A 21,418-nucleotide genomic window follows, 5' to 3' on the forward strand; every position below is an offset into this window, starting at 1 on the left:
TTCTTTATCTGCTGTAGTCATTCTTAATTCTTCCTATTTCTGATTAATTCTCTCAGCACCCATTTTTGAGCTTTGTACACTGCCTACTGCTGCTTGTTGGCACGTGACATTGCGCCCTGCACTGCTTTTCCAGGTATTAAGAAAGGTGATGTGTTAGAAGTGAAGCAGCCAGGACTCCAGCTTTCACCCAATGAGATGTTGGTCTACAGGTAAGAAAGTTAACCTGAAACACCACCAAACCAGCCCCTGGACTGGTAATAGTTTGACCATTGACACCTGAAATAGTGGAAAGAGTGTGAACTTCATGGTAGGGGATGTAATTCTGCCAACTTTATGAAATAGGCCTTCTGTTAGGCTTTTCTCTCATGTCCCCAGCTGAGGAAACAGTGTGACTGGCTCAACATAGCAGCACAGAACCCCTGCTCTGTGCTAACTGCAGCAGAGCCTGGCACACCAGTTCACCACAAGCATGAGCCAAAAGCACTATTCCGACACACTAAGTGTACGGGATAATTAGCAGCAGCATACTTGTGTACACTGTTATCAATGTATTATAAATTGGATCATTTAAAATAGCCGTAGATTACCTAGAATTCCCTTCATATATATAACGTAGGGTTCACACACATAGGCATAGAGAGAGGAAATGGAACTCGATGCATGCAATCCCTAGGGTGCTTCATTTCTTTTTATTGTTTGATTTTATTTATTAAAAAAAAAATAGACAAATGAAGGGTGTTCTTTCATTTGTTGGTTCATTTTCCAAACTCACAGCAACCACCTCTGGGATAGGGGCCTGCAAATCAAACTGGTCTCCCTAATGAGTGTCAGGCATGCAACTGTTCAGCTTCAGACTGCAGCTTCTCTTGGTGAGCATCGACAGGAGATGGAATTGGCAGTGATGCTGGAGCCGGAAAATGCCAGCTACCCATTGATTTTAATTTCTACATGGAAGATGCATTGTATTGAGGCGTGCTTACGGGGAAAGGAAAAATATGGACAAATAAATTACCAAGCAAGCTAACACTTGGCGTTTTCCAGTGCATTCCAACTGAAAGGGGCAAATAACTCAAAACAGCATTTGTGCTGATGCTTTAGGTTACTCGGGAATGCTTGTAACTTATGGGTGTTAAAATCGACACCTGGAGTTACACCTGCAGTGCGTTCATGAAAGATGTGTCAGAAATCCAGTGAATGCATCCCACTAGACAGCTTATCTCTAATTAGAAAAAGAAAAGAAATTGCAACAATTATTTCTTTGAATTTTTAGAATGAGTAAAATTTGGTATGTTAATTTTAGAACTACACGTATTAAGAAACGTAAAATCCAAAATGGGATTTCCAATGGGATTTCATTTGAATTTAAATGAAAATGATTATATAATGTGCCTGTTATTTGATTAGACAGTAAATAAAAACAACAACTTAAATTTGGAATTCAAATTTAGCATTTCATGGGTAGGAGGTTTTCTCTTGATTGAGGGAACTCAAAGTCTTCTTTTTAAGAAAATCCGTTTTTTTTTCACATATATTTCTCTTCTCTCACTAGTTTGCTATGTACTACAACAAAACAGGAGCAAAATTTGAGTGTGAAGCAAACATGATTAGCAGTATTACAGCTAACTAATGATGAGATTGAAGTGGTGCAGTCACAGCTGTCTGAGAGCAATCCTAACCAGGGCTGTGAGCTTCGACCAACATGCTGGCTTCTACTGAATAGATTCAGTCAAATGATGAGGTAAGACTGGAAATCTATCATACAGAGAATGATTGGATCAGAGGTCACTCCCTGAAGAAGTTATTATGTAAAGTGTGCTTCACAGAGTATGTTTCAGCAGAAATTACCAACTATTAGTTGGAAACATTAGCAATCCTTGGATATTTTTCACTCAAGCTGGAGACAACTAGATGATAGGATGGGATCCTCCCAAATCAGGAAGGTCACATAGTTTGCAAAATATGGTAAACCGGTCAACATCTCACAGTAATCACGTTTCTACCTGTTTACTGCAGAATACTTAACCCTTACACATATTCCTCAACAAAGGCTCCTGAAAACGTGAAAAGCATTACATTTTATTGAAAACTCCGTGTTTTACAAATTTAGTCATTTGATAGCAAAAACTGCAGCTAAAAATGTGCTCATAAATTATAAAACAAATTTAAAGTTTCTACTGACTTTGCTTGTATGTGAAGAGTTAGACATCAGGTAATTTTTCGGATATGTCCCTGTCACATTTGCTTATTAAATCAGTAGTACCTGGGTAATATGATATTCTGAATACAAAACAGCCACGTAGCACACTGCTGTCAGTCTAAGCGACAAAAACTGACACATGGTATATATTTTCTATTTACCACCTGAGATAAACAATAAAATAGATGGTAAATAAAACCCAAAACCAACTAATAACACACATTTTTTACATAACTAGAAACACGAGGTATTAATTCTTCACTTATATTTCAAGACAAACAGGGAAAATATTAATAATTTTCACATTTTGTGTGATGATGGCCAAAGGACAAAGTACATTTTTTTTTCTTATTTTAGATGGTATCGCTTCTCAGCCTTTTGGCTAAGATCAAGTGATTTTAGATGGTCATGGAACTGATGCTTAATGAGATTTCAATTTGAGTAGATCTCTGATGAGAACAATGAGGAATTCAATCCTGAATACATGTGAAGGGCACACCAGGTGAGGGTCCAGAGAAAAATCATTAATGAATGTCATGACACATTCAAGGGGTGAATAAGAAATTTTAGTAATCAAAGAGGAATGTGAGGTTATCTTCACAAGTTTTTCATCTATAACTTTTTTTTATGTTTCCAAGAGACATCTAAAGTGAAATGATAGTGGTTACAACCAATGTGGCTGCAAACACATCAGACTGCAATCCCTCCAGACAGGTAGGATGGGGGTAATTTAGAACATATTAAGCTTCAATATTTTATATATCTAATTAGAAATAACAAGTAGGTAAATTCATAAGTTTAAAATATACTGAAAATGTCCAAGTTGGAAAAAACGTTCAGACATTCTGGGAGTCAATAGCATATGTCTCAAGCATGTTCATGGAGAACTACCACTCATTCAGCTCAATGCTTGTAGTAATTACTTATTCATATGCTGGAAAAGTTAGTGCCTGTCTGATAGGCTTAGTTCTTCTTCTTGACTATTCAGTGCATGAAGTGTCTGTGTTAATCATGAAATATGACTTTCTGTTGCAAATTGAGAGACAATCTCTTCCCCCGGTACGTATGCATGACACTATGTTGTGTGTGTGTGTGTTTGTGTGTGTGTGTGTGTGTGTGTGTGACTTGAACATGGTTGCTAGTCACTAAACTAATTTTCAAACAAAAATATGTTGCTTCAGGTTTGGGAGTTGAACTACGCATTAGTATACTTATATAAAATTAATTATAAATTGATTACATTTTTTAAGAAGGCATAAGAAAAAACTGTTTCATATAAGATTGCATTGAGAAAAAACTTTGATGAACGTATTTAACATAAATCACAGAAAATATAAGCTATTAGTACTAGTATTCCTGTTTTCTTCATTGTCATATATTTTGAACTTATAACAAGACATTTTAAATTAAAGAAATAATTTGTTTTGTGTAATCAAAATAAACTATAATGCTTATAAAAAGTAATAAGTATGATTATGTACAATCAACAGAATCTGTGACGTTTCAGATTTCTTTTACTATTAAAGGATGAAATTCTTTCAATAAATAGTAAAACAAGATCTCGGTTATTCAATGAAACTGAACAAATGTCGATGGAGTGTAAATATTTAAAAATAAGTAAATCTTACAAGCGACTTCAGTACGGACTGAAAGGAATAAGAACTTGAGTGATGTGAATTGTCTCCCCACACTTTTTTCTTATTCCATGTCAGTGTTTGCTCCAATAAAAGATGACTTCTAGAGGAAATAGAGTTGCCTTACTAAATATTTTACATCTCAAGATTCCCTTACCTATAATATAGGGATGAGAAAATCTGTGAGGACATTCAGGGAATCAATATGAATATGAATATGAATATGAATATGAATATGAATATACGATTCAAATGATTATATATGATGTATATGAGAATGTCCTCCAGAACAGTGAGTGTCGACATAGTAAGGGGTACAATATCTCAAATTACTGTAATATTTTCTCTGTCAGTGTTATTGGTCCATTAAAGTTGATTCAGTTAATTTATGTCTTCATTTTAAAAATGCAATATTTACTTGAAAGGCAGATTTACAGAGATTGAGAAAGGGAGATGGAGAGGTAAAGAGAGTGGGAGACCTTCAGTCTGTTGGTTCACTCCCAGATAACCACAGGGCCAGGATCTTGTCAGGCCAAAGTCAAGAGCCTGGAACTCCAGCCAGATCTCCCACATGGATGGCAGGGCTTCAAGAACTTGGACAGCTTTCTCTGCTCTCCCAGGCACATTAGTAGGGGACTGGATTAGAAGTGGGGTAGCCATGTGACATGCTGGAATCTCATATGACATCAGTTTCTGAAGACTTCATGACAAAACTTAGGTTAATATTTTGTAATAATTATTTCTGAAAATAGTTTGAAATGTTTCTCTGAAGGGACGGGAATATTTTGTGAATATTTACAAGTTATCATTGACAGAATATCAATGTAACCATATACGTATTTTAATTTAATCATAAAATATATTCTATATACTAGAAACTTTTATGATTGCATTAGTCATAGAATAGCTAATTTTTTAACTTTAGCCAAATAGTCTTACGTTAATATATTAATGTGTGTGTGTGTGTGTGTGTGTGTGTGTGTTTTAGTCCCTACAAGAGAGTTGAAAGTTAAGTTCTGTGACTGAGACATTTGAGAATAAGTTACCATCATAATGGCCAGTTGGAATAATTGTAATTAGCAGCTAACTACCACTATCAAATACTCACACTTCATTGAGTTTATTTATTGATTCATTAATGCTTTTTGAGGAAAACGCACCCGGTCAAGGAAATAATTTGTGCTTGCTTTTTTCATCTCATTAATCTCATATGTTACTCAATAATTAGAATATATTTTCTTTCAGGTATAAAATACAACCATACTAAATTTCATTAATTATAAAAGAATTTCTAATAGCGTGCAGTGACTGGGAAGCATAGGTTAGTAACAGAGACAAAGACTCATTGTCTCAGAAAATAAAACTGAGTATTGTATGATCGAGACCAGTTTACCACTAATTGAAATATTATCCAACGAAGTGGTAATTGAAGCAGAAAAATAAAATCACCTTTAATGTAGTAGGATGCACAATAAGGAATAATGCTCACATAATTGGTACAGATAATTTTGAAAAGTGTGTTGCATGTAAAAATAAAAGTATCCCATAAATACAAGAAATTCTCCCTAAGTGTTCCGTGATTCTGCATTATGAGAAAGCCATTTAAAGAACAACAATTTTCTAGTGATTTTTGAAGATTTTTACTGCTTCAAGTAACTGTTATATAAGCAATTTCACAGAATATGTGGAATTTAAGTCATTTTTAAAGTCATTCTTAGCTGATATTTTTTCTACTGTATAGAGATAACCTTAATGTGCCTTCCATTACATATAGATGAATCACAAATCCAAGTGTGTTAGATAAGTAAATGCAAGGCTAGACATTCTTGGAGGAAATTCAGGCTCTCTCATTTATGCAGCGTAGTCTGTGGTATCTATACAGAACTGTTCCTTTCTTGCAAATGTCATTGATTATTTGCTAAAAAAGATGCCATCACCTAATACAAAAAGACTTACATATATTAGGAATATGTAATATGTAGGAATATGCATTTGAACATGATTTATTTCCATTAGTTATGCAATTTTATTTGAATAATAAAAACGTTATCATTTAGTTTACAGTGTCTTGTATATCTTAGTCACTATTTTGAAATCTGTCATTTAAAATTGTTGCCAGATCTCCCTCATAAGTTAAATATCACTTTATTCTTATTAGAATTGAGCAGGTGATGTAATTCTTAAAGGCCCTACTAACAATAGGAATTTAAATGTTTCTTAATTTGCAACTAATAAGGGTAATGCTAGGGAAAATCAAGATGGCAGAATAGGGTAAGGACATGTTTAAACGAATGAAGAAACATTTAATCAGGATGAAGCAGAGAGGACACATTCCAGGAAATAGGAAAGGACAGAGCAGCAGCAGAGGGGTACCTGGAGACTGACAGACACAGGAAAGCAGCGAAACAATGGTGTGGTGTTGCAGTGACTGACAATCCATCGGCATTCAGCTAACGGGGATCTGAACTCCACCAGCAGCCGGAACTCCACCAGCAACCAGGTGGGAAGGCACTTTCACTGGGACCTTGGGAGGTGAACCCAGACAAAAAACTTTCCATCCTGCTGGTCTGTTTGATTTGACCAGGACCAGACACAGAGCAGCAGATTCCAGACCGGAAGTACAAGAAAGGGTGGATTTCACAGCCCAGTCAGCCCCCTGGAGCCAAATAGGGCACCATTGTGCTTAAGGAGGCAAAGGCAAGGGAAAGGACTGAGCATAAACTGAACTGGGAGTGAACTTATTTCTGACTCAGTGAACTGTGGCAACATGGCATTCTACAGGTTCCACCCAAGACAGGTCTGGGTAGCCCTCAGACCTGACGGCCAGCAGATCAAGAACTCTGGTAGGGCACATCAGACACCATTTTGTACAGTGTGGTACAAGTTTATGACTGCAGAGGACAACAGTGAACTGCATATGTGCTGAGCTCGCCAGAAGTTACTGAGTTCAGTGCATTGCAAAGGTCCTACAGGAAAATAATACTGACTGTGGCATCATATGGGTCAAAATAGGTCCGTGTGGCACCCAGACCTAACGTCCAACAGGTTCCGGCAAGATCAGCAAAATCAACAACCTAGCTATTATATAGGACACCTGGTGTCTCCCTAATCCTGGGACCTGCTCCAACCAGAAGTGGGAAAAAGGTTATACAGACAGCAGCGCAACCTCAACATGATAGCACAGGGGGTGGAAAGTGGTGAGCCAGGAGTTGGGGCTACAGAGATCATGGTGGAAATCTAATGTAAGAACCCAGACCTGGAACTCGCTGAGGAAGTGACACAAGTGGCTGCAAGCAAAGAGCTGTATACCAACTGCAATAAGTAAAATCGAACTATAGACCTGTGAGTGACACAGCTTAGAAACCTGCCCCTTGGAGAAGAATCTGATAACTTGAAGTACAATGATCAAGAACAAAAGAAGACACAAAGGCAAAATGAATATTTTTGCAGAGGCCAGTCTTTGCTGGTTTCCCACGCCACCAGCAGGGAGCTGAATCAGAAGTAAAGCAACCAGAACACAAACGGGTACCCTTGTGAGATGCCGATGTGTCAGGCTGAGAATGTTAGTCATGCTACCATGTGGCCCCCAATATTTCACTATTTAATACTCACTAAAGAGAAGAATTGATTTGACATCTCTTTTAAGAACAGTGCTTTCATAGTTGCATCATGTCCTTGATAACCTGGAATTAAAAATGGGTGATTTGATTCAAAGTGTGTGTATCATGTGTCTTCCTGCTGTATTTCACAGTATTTCTTGATGCTTTTGCTGTCTTGAAGAAGGTAACACTTTTCATTTTTATAATGTATACTCACTGTCTTAAAAGCACTTGTCACTAATTAGCAACTAACAGAAAAATAATACTTCAAATTGACACATTTGCCCAGGAGTCTGATACAAAATGTATAAAAGTATAACATGAAAAAATAGGGTACATTTTTGGAGTTCTAATAACTGAAAAGTACATTAAATAAATGGTTTAAAGATCATGTATGCTAAGTGTAATAACTAAAAGTTTTGAAAAAGATTATAATAATTAAAAAACAAAATTCTTACTATACTGCAGCTTTTAATGAAAATTTGAAATTTCCTTCCTGTACTGTCTCCAGAGGCCAGAAACTGAACTATTTTTTTCTTGATTAAGTCTTATCAAGAAAATTAAGCTATGGGAGGATCAAGATGGTGGAATAGGGAGGACATGTTTAAGGAGACTGAGAATCATTAGCCAGGGTGAAGCAAAGATAGGTGATTCCAGAAAGAGGAAGAACAGGCTAATGGCAGAGGGGGCACCTGTTGACCAAGGGACATGGGGAAGCTGCAGAGACGTATGACTGTTTATGAACAATATTGCTATTGTAATAATATAGGGGAAATCATTGTTTGGGGTGCAATTTGAGGAGGGGGTATCAGAAATCCCAGAGCCCATGAAACTGTGTCATAAAATAATGATAATAAAAAAACGAATATAAAAAGATAACATTAAGCTGTACATCCATAACACAGTATTGCCAGCGACACTATTTCTTCACTTCCTAACTTCAACAAACCTGACGAGACAGGATGTTTTGGAGCATGAATAAGAAAAATGCATCAGCAGAATAGTTGTAGACGGGACTTGACCTGTGGCTTGTTAATGAGCAGAGACAGACACTAGGCACCTGGTCAGTGACAAGGAGTGACAGAAGTCAGGTGGACACATTGACTTACACAATGACTGCAGAATGGAGCTTGCAACTATAGTACAGCCTCCAAAATGAATTGAATTAACTTGCTAATGATGTAATAAATTGTATTGAATTATCTCATATGTAGTAAATAGGTAAATTAGTAACTTATACATATTCCACATTATATACAAATAGATTTTTTAAAGAGACTTATTTATTTTTATTCTTGAGGCAAATATACAGAAAGAAAAGGAGAGACACAGTGAAAGAACTTTCATCACTGGTTCACTCCCCAAATCACCACAATGGCAAGAGCTGAGACTATCTGAATCCAGGAACCAGGAGCTCTTCTGGGTACCCACACTGGTGCAGGGTCCCAAGGCTTTGGGCCATCCTCTGCGACTTTCCCAGGCCACATGCGGGGAGCTAGATGGGAAGTGGAGCAGCCAGGACATGAACTGGATACTGTATGGGATGCCAATGCTATAGGCAGTGGATAAGCTTCCTAAGCAAACATGTCAGCCACACATTTAAATTAACTTTCCAAAACATATGAAATCACCAAAACATACATAGTAATTTCATAAATCAATAGAAGGTCATTCAGATGTTCAATGTTATGTCATATATTGTGGTTTATAGGAAATATATGTCAGCCTTTTAAAACATGAGTAAATTATAAAGTCATGCCTTATAGGATGACAAGGAGGAATGAAAGCTCTCCATAGAAGCCAGCACTGCTTACCTGTGAAGCTGAGGAACAATTTTTGAACTGAAAGTTTGTACCAAAAAGCTTGCTTGCTCCTGAGCCCAGAAGAATTAAAAACCAAAGCAAGTATGAACAAAAGAAAGGTCCTGCTTAAGTTAGGGGACAATTTTGAACCAGTGTTAAATAGAAATGATTAATTACTAAACTGATGAAACAAATGATAAAAAAAAAAAACCTTGTTATAGGGTGCACCATGGAAAAGACCACACAAATCAATTGAAACGAATTGAGGAAGTCTTTACTAGCCAGCTAGTATTTGAGGGAGATAGCCCCAAGCTGCCCTGGCAATGAGCTTTTAAAGGAAAACCCACATCCAGGTGCCCACTATGCTGTTAAGAAAGCAAGCAAGCAAGGGTACAGAAGCTACAATGAGCAGGTGAGAGCTAAGATGAGCAAGGCCACAGTTATAGCTACAATTTAGATTCTTGGACATTGGATCCATTTTTTCATGTGGCTCAGTTCCCAGGCCCTGGCTCCTGCTTAGAAGAGGATTTTCAATCTGACCCAAAAGGTCACCGCTGGATACACTCACTCTATAGTTTTTCAGCGTGTCACAGTCTATTCCTTCTTTTTATTATATTCTCAATGCATAACAGAGCTCTTATTTCAGACTCTGCTCTTCACAAATATTTAGTGAATATATAATTGTTTGGTTGGTCACATCAATGCCTTTAGTAATTACAGGAGAGAATATGAGCTCTGGAATCAATTGAATCTGGCCTTGAAGCACACATTATTATACCTAATAACAAAATTATTTGATATGTATCCACTACTTTATCAAAATAATATTTTGGTGTTCCAGTTCTCTATAGAGTTAAAATGAATATTTACGAAAATCCAGGGCTAGAAAATTGTGAAGTCCTGTTTGAAACTATTATTTTACTTAACTTATTTATGAATAGTGATTAGGATTGACAGTATAATAAGCTGCAATCCTGAAGTATTTTGATAAAGTCAAATGGAAAATGCCTTAAATATTTGTAGTTGAAATGGGTGATTGGGGCATCAAGAGGCCACGGGTGAGTGATATCTGCGCCTCGTATATGAACGTGCCTGCGTTTGAGAACTACTCCTACTTCTGAATCCAACTTCCTATGAATGCTCACTGTCAAGTAAGTGGGTTCTAGATATCAATGTGGGAGGCAGATATAATTTGATTTTCCCACTGCTGAACTCAGCCTGGCTTAGACCCAAATCTAGTGGAGATTTGAAATGTTCACCGATGATGGCAGATACCACCAGCCCTGTCTTACTCTTCCTTTTACCCTGACTCTGTTTACCTTTGAAACAAACTTAAACACGTAATTCATGGTCACAATAAAATGAAGATTGCAGTTCATTGTCCGGTTATCTTGGATTGTTTGTTCAACACGTAGATATTTTTCTTCTTTTTCTTTTAATTCTTCTATTTTAAATTCCAATGAAGAGAGAACTTCATTTATAATAATGAACCAGGTTTATATCCTGTTAATTCTAGTAGAAGATTGCTTTTGACTTGTAAATTTATGGAATTTGAAATTTTTAAAACAGAATGTCTTGAATTTCTCAAATTATTGTGTGTCTGACTTGAATTTCACAGTTTGTGTCTTGAAATTTAGAGAAGAAAAATGTGGAGATTATCTGGATAATAATTTTTTTTCTAAATGCAAATTTTTAGTATCCAAAGTTTATAATTGAGTCAAAACGTTGCTCTCAACCAAATGTATATGGAAAACATAGGTCTGATTATACATGTTTGAAGAAAAAAGAAAACATTGAATAGAAAAGCTATAAATATTGTATATTATAGCCACTTACTCATCGACTCTCAGATTTTCAAAGGCTCTGAAAACAATCCTGGGTGCATATATTTTATATAAGCAATCAAGTTAATTATGAAAAGATGATGCTCATTTTCAAGAAGATTTGCACTTGACTTTGATTTCCTTTCGTAAGCCACTCCAATGTACTTATCAATTACAGCAAGAAAATACAATTCGAGTCCAAAGCAGCCAGGTGAAAATTGAATTAGGGATTATATATTCAGTTGTAACTCATTTATTCTCAAAGGTAAGCTAACATTCTGAATTAATTTGTGCCTGAAGTTTTTGGAAACTAAATCCTTTCTATGCAAATATCAAGCATTTAAATAGAACTAATTTGCACTGAAAACTGACCAATTCTAATGCATCAAAATTAAAGTTAGCACAAGTGAACTATCTGAAGTCAGATACAAGGAGCAGTACTATTACATCTAGACAACGCTGTTGTGTGTGATTAATTTTACGGCTAAAGAAAAGATGTTGCTGAAACTTCAAATTCAGTCCACAGGTATGCTTCCTTCTGGTAAGTGCTCTTAAGCCTCACAAAGAATCCTAGAAGTAAAAATGTTACCCAGAGACCAAAGCACAATCTTAATAAGGAGACATAAGATAAATAACTAACGATGGTTGAGCATGCTGAAAAAATGTCAAGTGCAAAAACTTAGGTTAATGGAAATTTGAGAAAATACTCACCTCATTAAAGCTTTTTGAAGGGGTGAGAAAAATTATTCCAGGCGAAGAACAAACAAAATTGTCTTTAAGACATACATAAACCAAAGGAATGCATTCACAGAGAAACCATGCTCCGTATTACTACCTTCTTTTACAGCTTTGTGCTTTCATTTCAGAAAATGTTGTGGGTACTACTTTCAGGGTTCATTATTTGTTATGATCTCGTAACACAAAAGCACATGTTTCTTTACATTACATGAAAGCGTGAAGTCGGGGGCCATGCAGTCGCTGCTCTCAATAACAAATCATACACCCTAAAAATTAAGATAAAATATTACTTTGTCCAGAAATCTCTCCTTATGTGCATTATTTGATCATGCACTTGGCTATATGTGAACATATTCTGTGACTGTAGCATGCCAGGGGGCTAGACCATATTGAAGATAAAGTGGCTACCCATAGTTAAGTATTTTCAGAAAATGAGGCAGAATGCTAAAGTTCGGTAGATTAAGTTGGTAGATGTCTAAACTGGAAGGCACATGCAATCATGGTATTCAAAATCCAGTTGTGTGTCAGAGGCTGAGCCAGCTTTCCGAAACAACTTTCCGGAGGAAATTTGAGAAACAGACATCTTTGTCCAAATGATCTGGAAAAAATGCTGGCTGAATATACTCACTGTTTGACTTCTCCAAGAAAAGGCAACAGCAACATTGCACATAACAAATAGCACTTGTCTCCCTCACATAAAGTGATGGTTGGTTGGCAGCCAGAAGCAGTCTTGCTGTGAAAATAAATTAAAGAAAAACAAATACAACATCACAACTTAGGAAGGGAAGACCAGAAGAATAAAAATAGAGAAGCCGTAAGAGTACACCAAAAAGCAAGTAGAAAAAGGAGGAATCAACAATACTGAATTAATGGCCAGGCTAACAGCTCTTTCCATTTCTGCTGTTTATGCATTGATTTGTAGAAGCAAAATGAATGTTTTGATTGACCCTTTGGTAACCATAGGAAAGAACATATCAATCTGAAACCAATTCATTAATTTTCATTTTATTATGTGACTAAAGCCACTGTGAGTTCACTTTCTGTCTCTCTGAGTTTAAGTCCATTTAATTATAAGTAATCAAATCCTAAATAAACAGGAAGTATTGAGCTAACGACTGAATTTTTGTGCCATCTCCAAATCCATATGTTGAAGCCTTAACTTTCGATGTGCTGGTATCATTATGTGGGGAAATAGGAAATAATTCGGTCACCATTGTGACCCACTCATGGATAGGGTCTTCAGTGAAAGAGACCCTACAGAACACCTGCTGTTTCTCTGCCAAGTGATGTTATGCAAGTGGCCCTCATTAGACCTTATCTGTAGTGTCACCCTGCTCTTGAGTTTTCTAGAATTAATAAGTGAAAACACATTTCTATAGCTAATAAGTGTCTCATCTAAGGAATTTTGTTATAAAAGCCCAGTGAGTTCTTCAGATCCTTCATATTGTGAAACTTGAGAAATAATGCATTTTTGAACCATAACATTTGTGGAACAGTGGTGATTTTCTTGTTTATTTGCTTCAGTAAGATCTCCAGAGAGGCCTGCATTGTCACAATGTATGCTCCAATTCCGATCCAGCTCCTTGCTAATGAGCTGAAAAACAGTAAAACTGCTGCAAGTGTCGGGCTTCTGCCTACCATGTGAGTGACCCAATTGTTTGCTAAGTCCTGATTATTGCAGTCATCTGAAGACTGAACCAGTGAATGGAACACCTCCCTTTTTCTCTCCTCTCTCTTTTTGTGTCTCTCTCTTCTTCTTTACAACATTGCCTTTCAAATAATTACCATTTTGGATTAATCATCAAATAACATGTAGTGATAAGTATGATTTCATTCAAAGCTAATCTTTACAAGATGAAAAAAATAACTATGTTAAAGATATGTGGTCCCAGAAGAAGTAGTAAGAGTATGGATTCTGGGCCAAGGGCCAAGAAAAGCAAGCAATGAAGATTTCAGGGATTTGCAGAAATGAACGTGAGTTGGGCCCGGCGCCATGGCTTAGTGGCTAAAGTCCTCGCCTTGAAGACACACCAGGATCCCATATGGGCGCCGGTTCTAATCCCGGCAGCTCCACTTCCCATCCAGCTCCTTGCTTGTGGCCTGGGAAAGCAGTCAAGGATGGCCCAAAGCCTTGGTACCCTGCACTGGCGTGGGAGACCTGGAGGAGGTTCCTGGCTCCTGGCTCCAGATTGGCACAGAACCAGCTGTTGTGCTCACTTGGGGAGTAAATTATCAGATGAATATCTTCCTCTCTGTCTATCTGACTTTGTAAAAAAATAAATAAATCTTTTTTAAAAAAGGAAATGAATGTGAGTTTACAGGAATGTAGAAAACAAGCATCTCTGACATTAGAAGTATTAGAGTTGCACAGGGTATGTTTCGTATTATCACATGTAGATTGGGCATCTTAGAGTGAATATGTCATTATTGCCTCATTAATAGCTTGCAGTCCTGATCTATAAAGGAGGTCAGATTTTCTTCGGGGGCCTGAGCTGACACTCATCATCTTGCTAGGCTGTGAGTAGAGCTGGCCTGAATGGGAGGTGAGCACAGCAGAAGCTGTGTCTCTGCTTATGTTTATCATACAATGATTCAATATTCATAAGCTCACAACTTTTCACACAAATAAGCAACTTTTTAAAAGATGTATTTATTTCTATTAGAAAGGCAGATCAGATTGACAGAGAGTAGGAGAGACAAAAAGGAAGATCCTCTGTCTTCTGCTGGCTCGTTCCCAAATGGTCGCAATGACCAGAGTTGAGCTGAACTAAAGCTAGGAGTCAGGAGCCCCTTCTGGGTCTCCCATTGTGTGTGTGCATGATCCCAAGGATTTGGGCCATCATCCACTGATTTTCCAAACTAGAAGCAAGTGGCTAGATGGAAAGTGGTCCACTTGGGACACAAACTGGAGCCACATGGGATCCTGGTGTTTGCAAGGGGAGGATTAACCATTGAGTCATCTTGCTGGGCCCCAAACAAGTGATTTTTATACCAGATCATTAGAAAAAAAGATTATACTTATGTGTGTGTGTGTGTGTACATTTTTTTTTTTGCAGCAGGCTTAGAAACATAGAAGGAATTATGATGTAGCAAGTTAAGCTGCTTACAGTTTTGAAATGCCACTTGGCCACACTTTTCAGCTCTGGGTATCTTCCTTAAAATCTAGATTGCTACTAATGTACGTTGAAAGGAAAATTTGAGACTGTATAAGAACTTGGGAACCTGTGACGCTTGTGAGATTAGTTAGGCTAATCTCTAGCTACTGCTTCTAGGTTGGCCCAGCCCTATAAGGTTAAGTGAAGATTTAGGCAATGAAGACTTCTGTCTCTCACTCTCACTTTGTCATTCTGTGTTTAAACAAACAAATAAATTTAAAGAAGACAGATTATGCTTTGGCTTCATCATCCAGTTAAAATCTTCAGAATCTAATGAAAAGATGCTTTATTAAAAAGCTATAAATTAATATGTTCAGATAAAAATAAAGTTATATTTTATTTCTGTTTTTCCATGATCTTTTGAAGTGTCCTTGGATAATTCAAATTACAAAAAAAAAGTAAGTCAGAACTTTGTGACTTTAAGCTATTTCATTAAGCCTAATGGCATCATAACTTCTATTGGTTTATAACGTCATCCTAACTATCGGTCCCATAGTCACTTGGTCAAAAAGCAGCGCCTATATCCCTTTCATCATAACAAAATGTAGCTTCAATTAAGTTTTTTTTTTTCTTTTTGAGGCTTTTTTTTACGAGATAACTTCTTGTTACATGTGACTTAGCAAGCTTCTTTGTTTGTGATGTGGTCACAGGACCTGCAAGACACCGTTGTTGCTAGCTCAAATCTGATGTGACTACAAGCTCCTCCTTGTACAAACAATATTTCAACACTTCCTCCAAGCCCGGGAGGGCTGCTGCTTCTTGAGACATGGCCCTTCCTTCACATCCTGGAGCTGGCTTTTTAAGGCACAGTTCTTCTCTAGTAAAGTAAACTGTCACCAGTGAAGCACAGCTCAGCCAGTCTTGGTTGGCCTGCATGTGAAGGCTAACGGAATACCCGTCAAATGGCATAGATAAATGTTTGTCCAAAATGCAAAGTTTTACTATGAAGTTCCATTTTATTATTAGTGACAAGATGTTTTCTCTTGTTGCACTTGAAGTGACAGGCACACTTCACTTATTTTTGAAATCTGAGACTCTGTCTCCACATGGGCAAATCTGAGTAGCCATGGTTCATGTGTTTTCAAAAGTGTTATTTTTTATCAGGGAAAAACAAAATTGCAGTTTATCTTCTATCATTCATTCCCATCCTAGTGCACATGTCAATACAGTTGACATGAATCCCAATGCTCATCTGAACCCTATGATGCAGTGACATGTGGGGCTTTTGTGTAGATGGCTAGGTAGTCCAGAGACCCTGGCAACTGCATTTGTGGAACTATTGGTACAAATGAGAGCATGTATCAGTTAAGTTTTCTAATTTGAAGTCTGGAACTTTGATTGTAGCATTCATGTCAGAGGAGGGTGATTCCTGGTTAACGATCTTGAGAATTTAACTGTGACACACCTCTGTAACAAATCTAACATTTCAGCAAAATTATTCTCACTTTAGAAAAAACTGAAAATATTTCCATATCTACCATTAAACACTTTGGAAACTCTACAGTTGAAACTGAAAGTGGACTCTCACTTTTCCACAAGAAAAAATTTCCATAGAACATATTAGATCACATTAAACTATGTCAGCCTATAACATATATATAATATATATGATATACAATAAATAGTATAAATTTATACACACATATAACATATATATTGGATATATACACATATAATAGATATGATCACAGGAAAAATTTATCACCATCCTGACTACCAGGTAGGAAACGTTAATTACACAGCATTCCTATTCAAAAAGGCAATGGGATGCTTTAGAAATACTTGATGATAAAAAAATATTATTTACTGATGTTTGAGGAATAAATTAAGATTACTGATTTTTACCATGATATAAGACTTACTTTAAAAAATAAACCAAAGGTAAACTCTTTCAAGAAAGATTTGTTGGAAGTAGGCTTGCAGTTGAAACTATGGCATAATAATTTAATCAAAGCCAAATTTTGGTTTTGTTCATAATATTCATATTGAAGATTATATAAATTTTTAAAGGTTATTTATTTTCTTTGAAAGGCAGATTTACAGAAATAAGGAGAGACAGAGAGAAGGATCATTTATCAGCTGATTCATTCCATAAGTGGCTGCAAGGCCAGAGCTGAGCCAATTTTAAACCACAAACCACGGGCTGCTTCTGGGTCTCCCGTGTGGGCACAGGGTCCCAAGGCTTTGGGTCATTGTCTACTGCTTTCCCAGGCCACAGGAAGGGAGCTGGATGGCAACTGGAGCAGCTGAGACATGAACTGACGCCCATATGAGATCCTGAGGTGTTCAAGGTGAGGATTTAGCCACTACACTGTTGTGCTATGCCCAATTATATATACCAATCCTATTCCTTAGCCTTCTTTAGACAATGGATGGACCTGGCCGAGGTACAGCACAGGGAAAGAAAGATTGATGTGGTGCTGAAGGTATGGATCTAGCCAAGCTAAGACAGAAATACACAATGAACAAGAAGGATGCCTAGGATTTTGTTACCAAGATTAAAAATCAAAAGTAAAATTATTTGAGGAAAAGTGACTATGAATTCTTTACTGTATGTGATAACGTGACACGGGAAATTCAAGCATTAGGGTCTATGAATTAAAAACAACGTGTGCCTAGGGTCCAGCGCTGTAGCCTAGCAGCTAAAGTGATCACCTTGCACATGTAAGGATCCTATATGGGCGCTGGTTCTAATTCTGGCTGCCCCGCTTCCCATCCAGCTCCCTGCTTGTGACCTGGGAAAGCAGTTGAGGATGGCCCAGAGCATTGGGACCCTGCACCCGTGTGGGAGATCTGGAAGAGGCTCCTGGCTCCTGGCTTCGGACAGCGCAGCTCCAGCCATTGTGGCCGCTTAGGGAGTGACTCAACAGCAGCTGATAGACTGCAGGAAAATTGCTCATATCGGGAAAATATAGGGACCAAGCATGCTGAATATGGTCACTCTAAAAGTTATTTGAGTTGTGAGGAACAAAAGGCAAGATTACCGCTGCAAACTAAATTTGGAGACAAACATTTAGAAAAATATAATGGTGCCCACAACAACACATTAGAGTACTGTGTCACAAAGCATTAAGAAGCATTTGGAATAGCATAAAATGAATGAAATGACTAAGGATATCACTGACTACTTACAACGTGTGTAAATGCCCAGTGCGCACAGTTTTGAAAATATTATATATATCTATTAGAAAAGCTGTATTTGACAATTCTTTGAGAGAAAAAAAAACCATCATATTTGATAATAACGTAGATATCACATATATGATTAGGAAATCATAACTTTACTGACTAAATAAAAGTAAAGTAAATGTTACAGAATATTAGGAAATATATATGATATAAAACAACCATCTTAAGCAATTTATGCATCAAAATACTTCAGTAGGTGAAGAAGAGTTTTTCCTTGCTAGAAGCCACAGAGATATAAATTGCAAGGATATCTATTTTCAGACATGTGAAGTTATTTTAGCAGTGTGAAAGATACGTTTTTATCCCTGGTTATTAACTACTCTCTGATAGATTTAGTACTGTTGTAAGGACACGTTTTTCTTATGCCTTCTCTTAATCTTCCAGAAACCCTTAGATAATGTTCTTATGCGTTCTTTTGGAAAACCAGATACAGATGAAAAGATAGGCAAAACATAGTGTCTTTTCATCTTACATAAAACCCTCTGGCCTAATTCTGAAGACAGAAATAGAAATGAGGTTGCTGACTGTAGACTTCTTTTGGGCAAATGCTATCATGACTGGCTTTAAACATCTCCGTGCCCAGAATGGAGCCAGACAAACAGATGGCTGAAGTCGAAAATAAAGCTGTGTAAGCTCCAGTGAGGCAAATAGAAAAAAAAAAACAAAAAAAAAACTTCGTTGCTTTTTTACAGAGTATTTCCCTAGGGAAGACTCTCCCACAAAATGTCTGGCTCAGGAGTTCCTATAAAGGGTGAAAGAATGTAAGCAGAAACGCTTCAAGATTACAAGTAGTCTTTGAAATGAGCATGTGTCCTTCACGCTGAAAAATAGCAGGACTTGAAGTAACTTCATGTAGGTATTAACAACTCCCTATGAAAGATATTTGGTTGGATATTCTTCTCATTTAAGTTTCATTTATTTCTTTTTTATTTTGTTTTTCAAATGAAAATGGGAGAGACGCCCAACAAGGAGGGGGAGGGAACGCTTAAAATCCCAAGACCCTCCCTCAAACCTTTGGTGTCTCTCCCTCCCCTTTGGAGAGGCACCCCACCTCCAGGCTTCCTCTCCAGAGGTGCTTTTCCCCTTCCTATCCCTCCTCTGCTCACCTGGTCCCTTCGCAAATAAACTTTTCTGTCTGCAACAAAAAAAAAAAAAAAAAAAAAAAAAAAGGGAGAGAGAGAGAGACACAGAGAGAGATATTTACTCTATTTACTCTGCTGATTCACTTCCCCAATACAAGGAACAATCAGGGCTGAGGCAGGCTGAAGCCTGGATCCTGGAAGTCAATCCAGCTTCCCCAAGGATGTGAAAAGGACAATGTTCTTACTTTATCACTTGCCTACCAGGATATGCACAGCAGGAAGTTGGGTTGGAATAAAAGCACTGAGTGGAGGATGTGAGCACCTCTAGCAGTAAGTTAGCTTTTGTACGAAACACGTGCCCCTCCCTCAGTTTTGTAAAGATATATGTTGTCTTTCGCTAGTTCTTAGCTAGGGACAATGTTTCTGATTATGTTTAAAAAAATAAGAATTTGTGCTTATTCCACTATACTACTTTGTACTTTCACACAAAACACAAGAATTTGTGTCATTTACTAAGGCCGTTTGAAATAGGAAAAGAGAACACTACAAATTTTCTAGATTTCAGAGTACTCTGTTAATGATGTATTAATGAAAGAGTCGCATATGTCATTATAAAAGTGGACATATGATGTTGAAGATTTTAAGGTACATCAACACTTAAGTTCACATTGCATCTAGTACATTTCCTGATATCTCAAGCATATTGATACCTGCTCACATTAATCATATGTTTGCTCCACGTAGTTTACAAGTATAGCTTCTACATTATATCCATACCCAATGAGACTATTTTAACTTGTGATTGGTAATTTGCCAATAAGAATGGAGTTAATCAAAGTTATGGATATTCTTATCAAACCATTTGTTAATTGCTAATTTGTGTAAAAAAAAAAAGAAACCAGCACAACTTGAACAGACAAATACAACTAAAGGCTTAGCATCACACCATCCTTTGATTTAATCAGGTTGAAAAAAAAATAAACTCCTTCTTTTTCTCTCGCTCCCTATATCCAAGACATAAATGTTTATGCACTTTATTTCTATTCTCATTCTCTTACAAACCATTTACAATGGACTGGCCAGAATGATCCTTAAAGGACACACGACACATCAAACCACTTCTGTCCTCAGGAGTCTCTGGTAGCTCCCCAGTTCATCCAATCAAAACCAAGACCTACTTATGGTTTATAAGATTTCTCCACAATTGGACTCTCAGTTGGCTCTGTGAGTTCTTAGACAATTTCTTCCCTTAAGGATCAATTCATCAACCTGATCTGTTCATTGTTTCTCAAATATTGAAATTATGTCTCAAACGTGATGTAGTTTTCACAAAGATCCACATAGCCGGTGAATTCTCTTTCAAATCTTGGCCAAATGGCACCTATTTAAAAGGCCTCACCACTGTAATCCATTCTATTTAAAAGTATGACCTTCGCTGAGTCCCTCATGGTCTGGTTATGTTTGATTCAACTTTGCTCCTCCATTTATTTCTTCTTCCTGACACTTATGACCTTCTAATATAATATGCAATTTATTGTTGATTATGCTGTTTATGTAAGCTCGACAGGCCAATAGAGTTTTCTTAATGTTTTGCTCAATGATGCATCCTAAATGCCCAAAGTCATAATTATAATGTTCCAGACACCCAGTTAAGTATTAAGAGAATGCATGAAAGGATGATAACTCTCATCTGTTTCTTGACTGCTTGCCAACGAGGAAATTTTTTGTGGTGACTTTTGATAACAGTGTGGAGACCAGATGGTCAGACATTCACTAGCTGTGATAAGGCGTTTTTCATACATCTTGTTAAAATGAAGTATGACTTGCTTTTTGCACTACAGCATTTTGATGGCGACAAGTAGTATTTTGTAATTCAGGCAATGTATTATACACTTCAACATTTCCACTAGCAATTATTATGCTTTCCACCCAGTAGTAAATTTTGAAACAGTTGAAAACCATAAAAAAATTAAGTGTTTGCATGTTATGATCATGCTTCATTTTTATCAGTTCATAGATATAATTCTAAGAATGATATTCGTAGAATGATATTCTTTTCTTTCCTCAGTCCTTCCACCTCCTTTTCATTCGTCCTTTCCTTCCTTCTTTTTGAAATGGCATATTTGAATTACTTAAAAGTCTACTGTCTAATACCTCAAAGAGAAAGAAGTTTAACAAGTAAAAACCAGACTCTGGCTT

This window comes from Ochotona princeps, chromosome 11, assembly GCF_030435755.1.
Source record: "Ochotona princeps isolate mOchPri1 chromosome 11, mOchPri1.hap1, whole genome shotgun sequence".
NCBI classification, from domain to species: Eukaryota; Metazoa; Chordata; class Mammalia; order Lagomorpha; family Ochotonidae; genus Ochotona; species Ochotona princeps.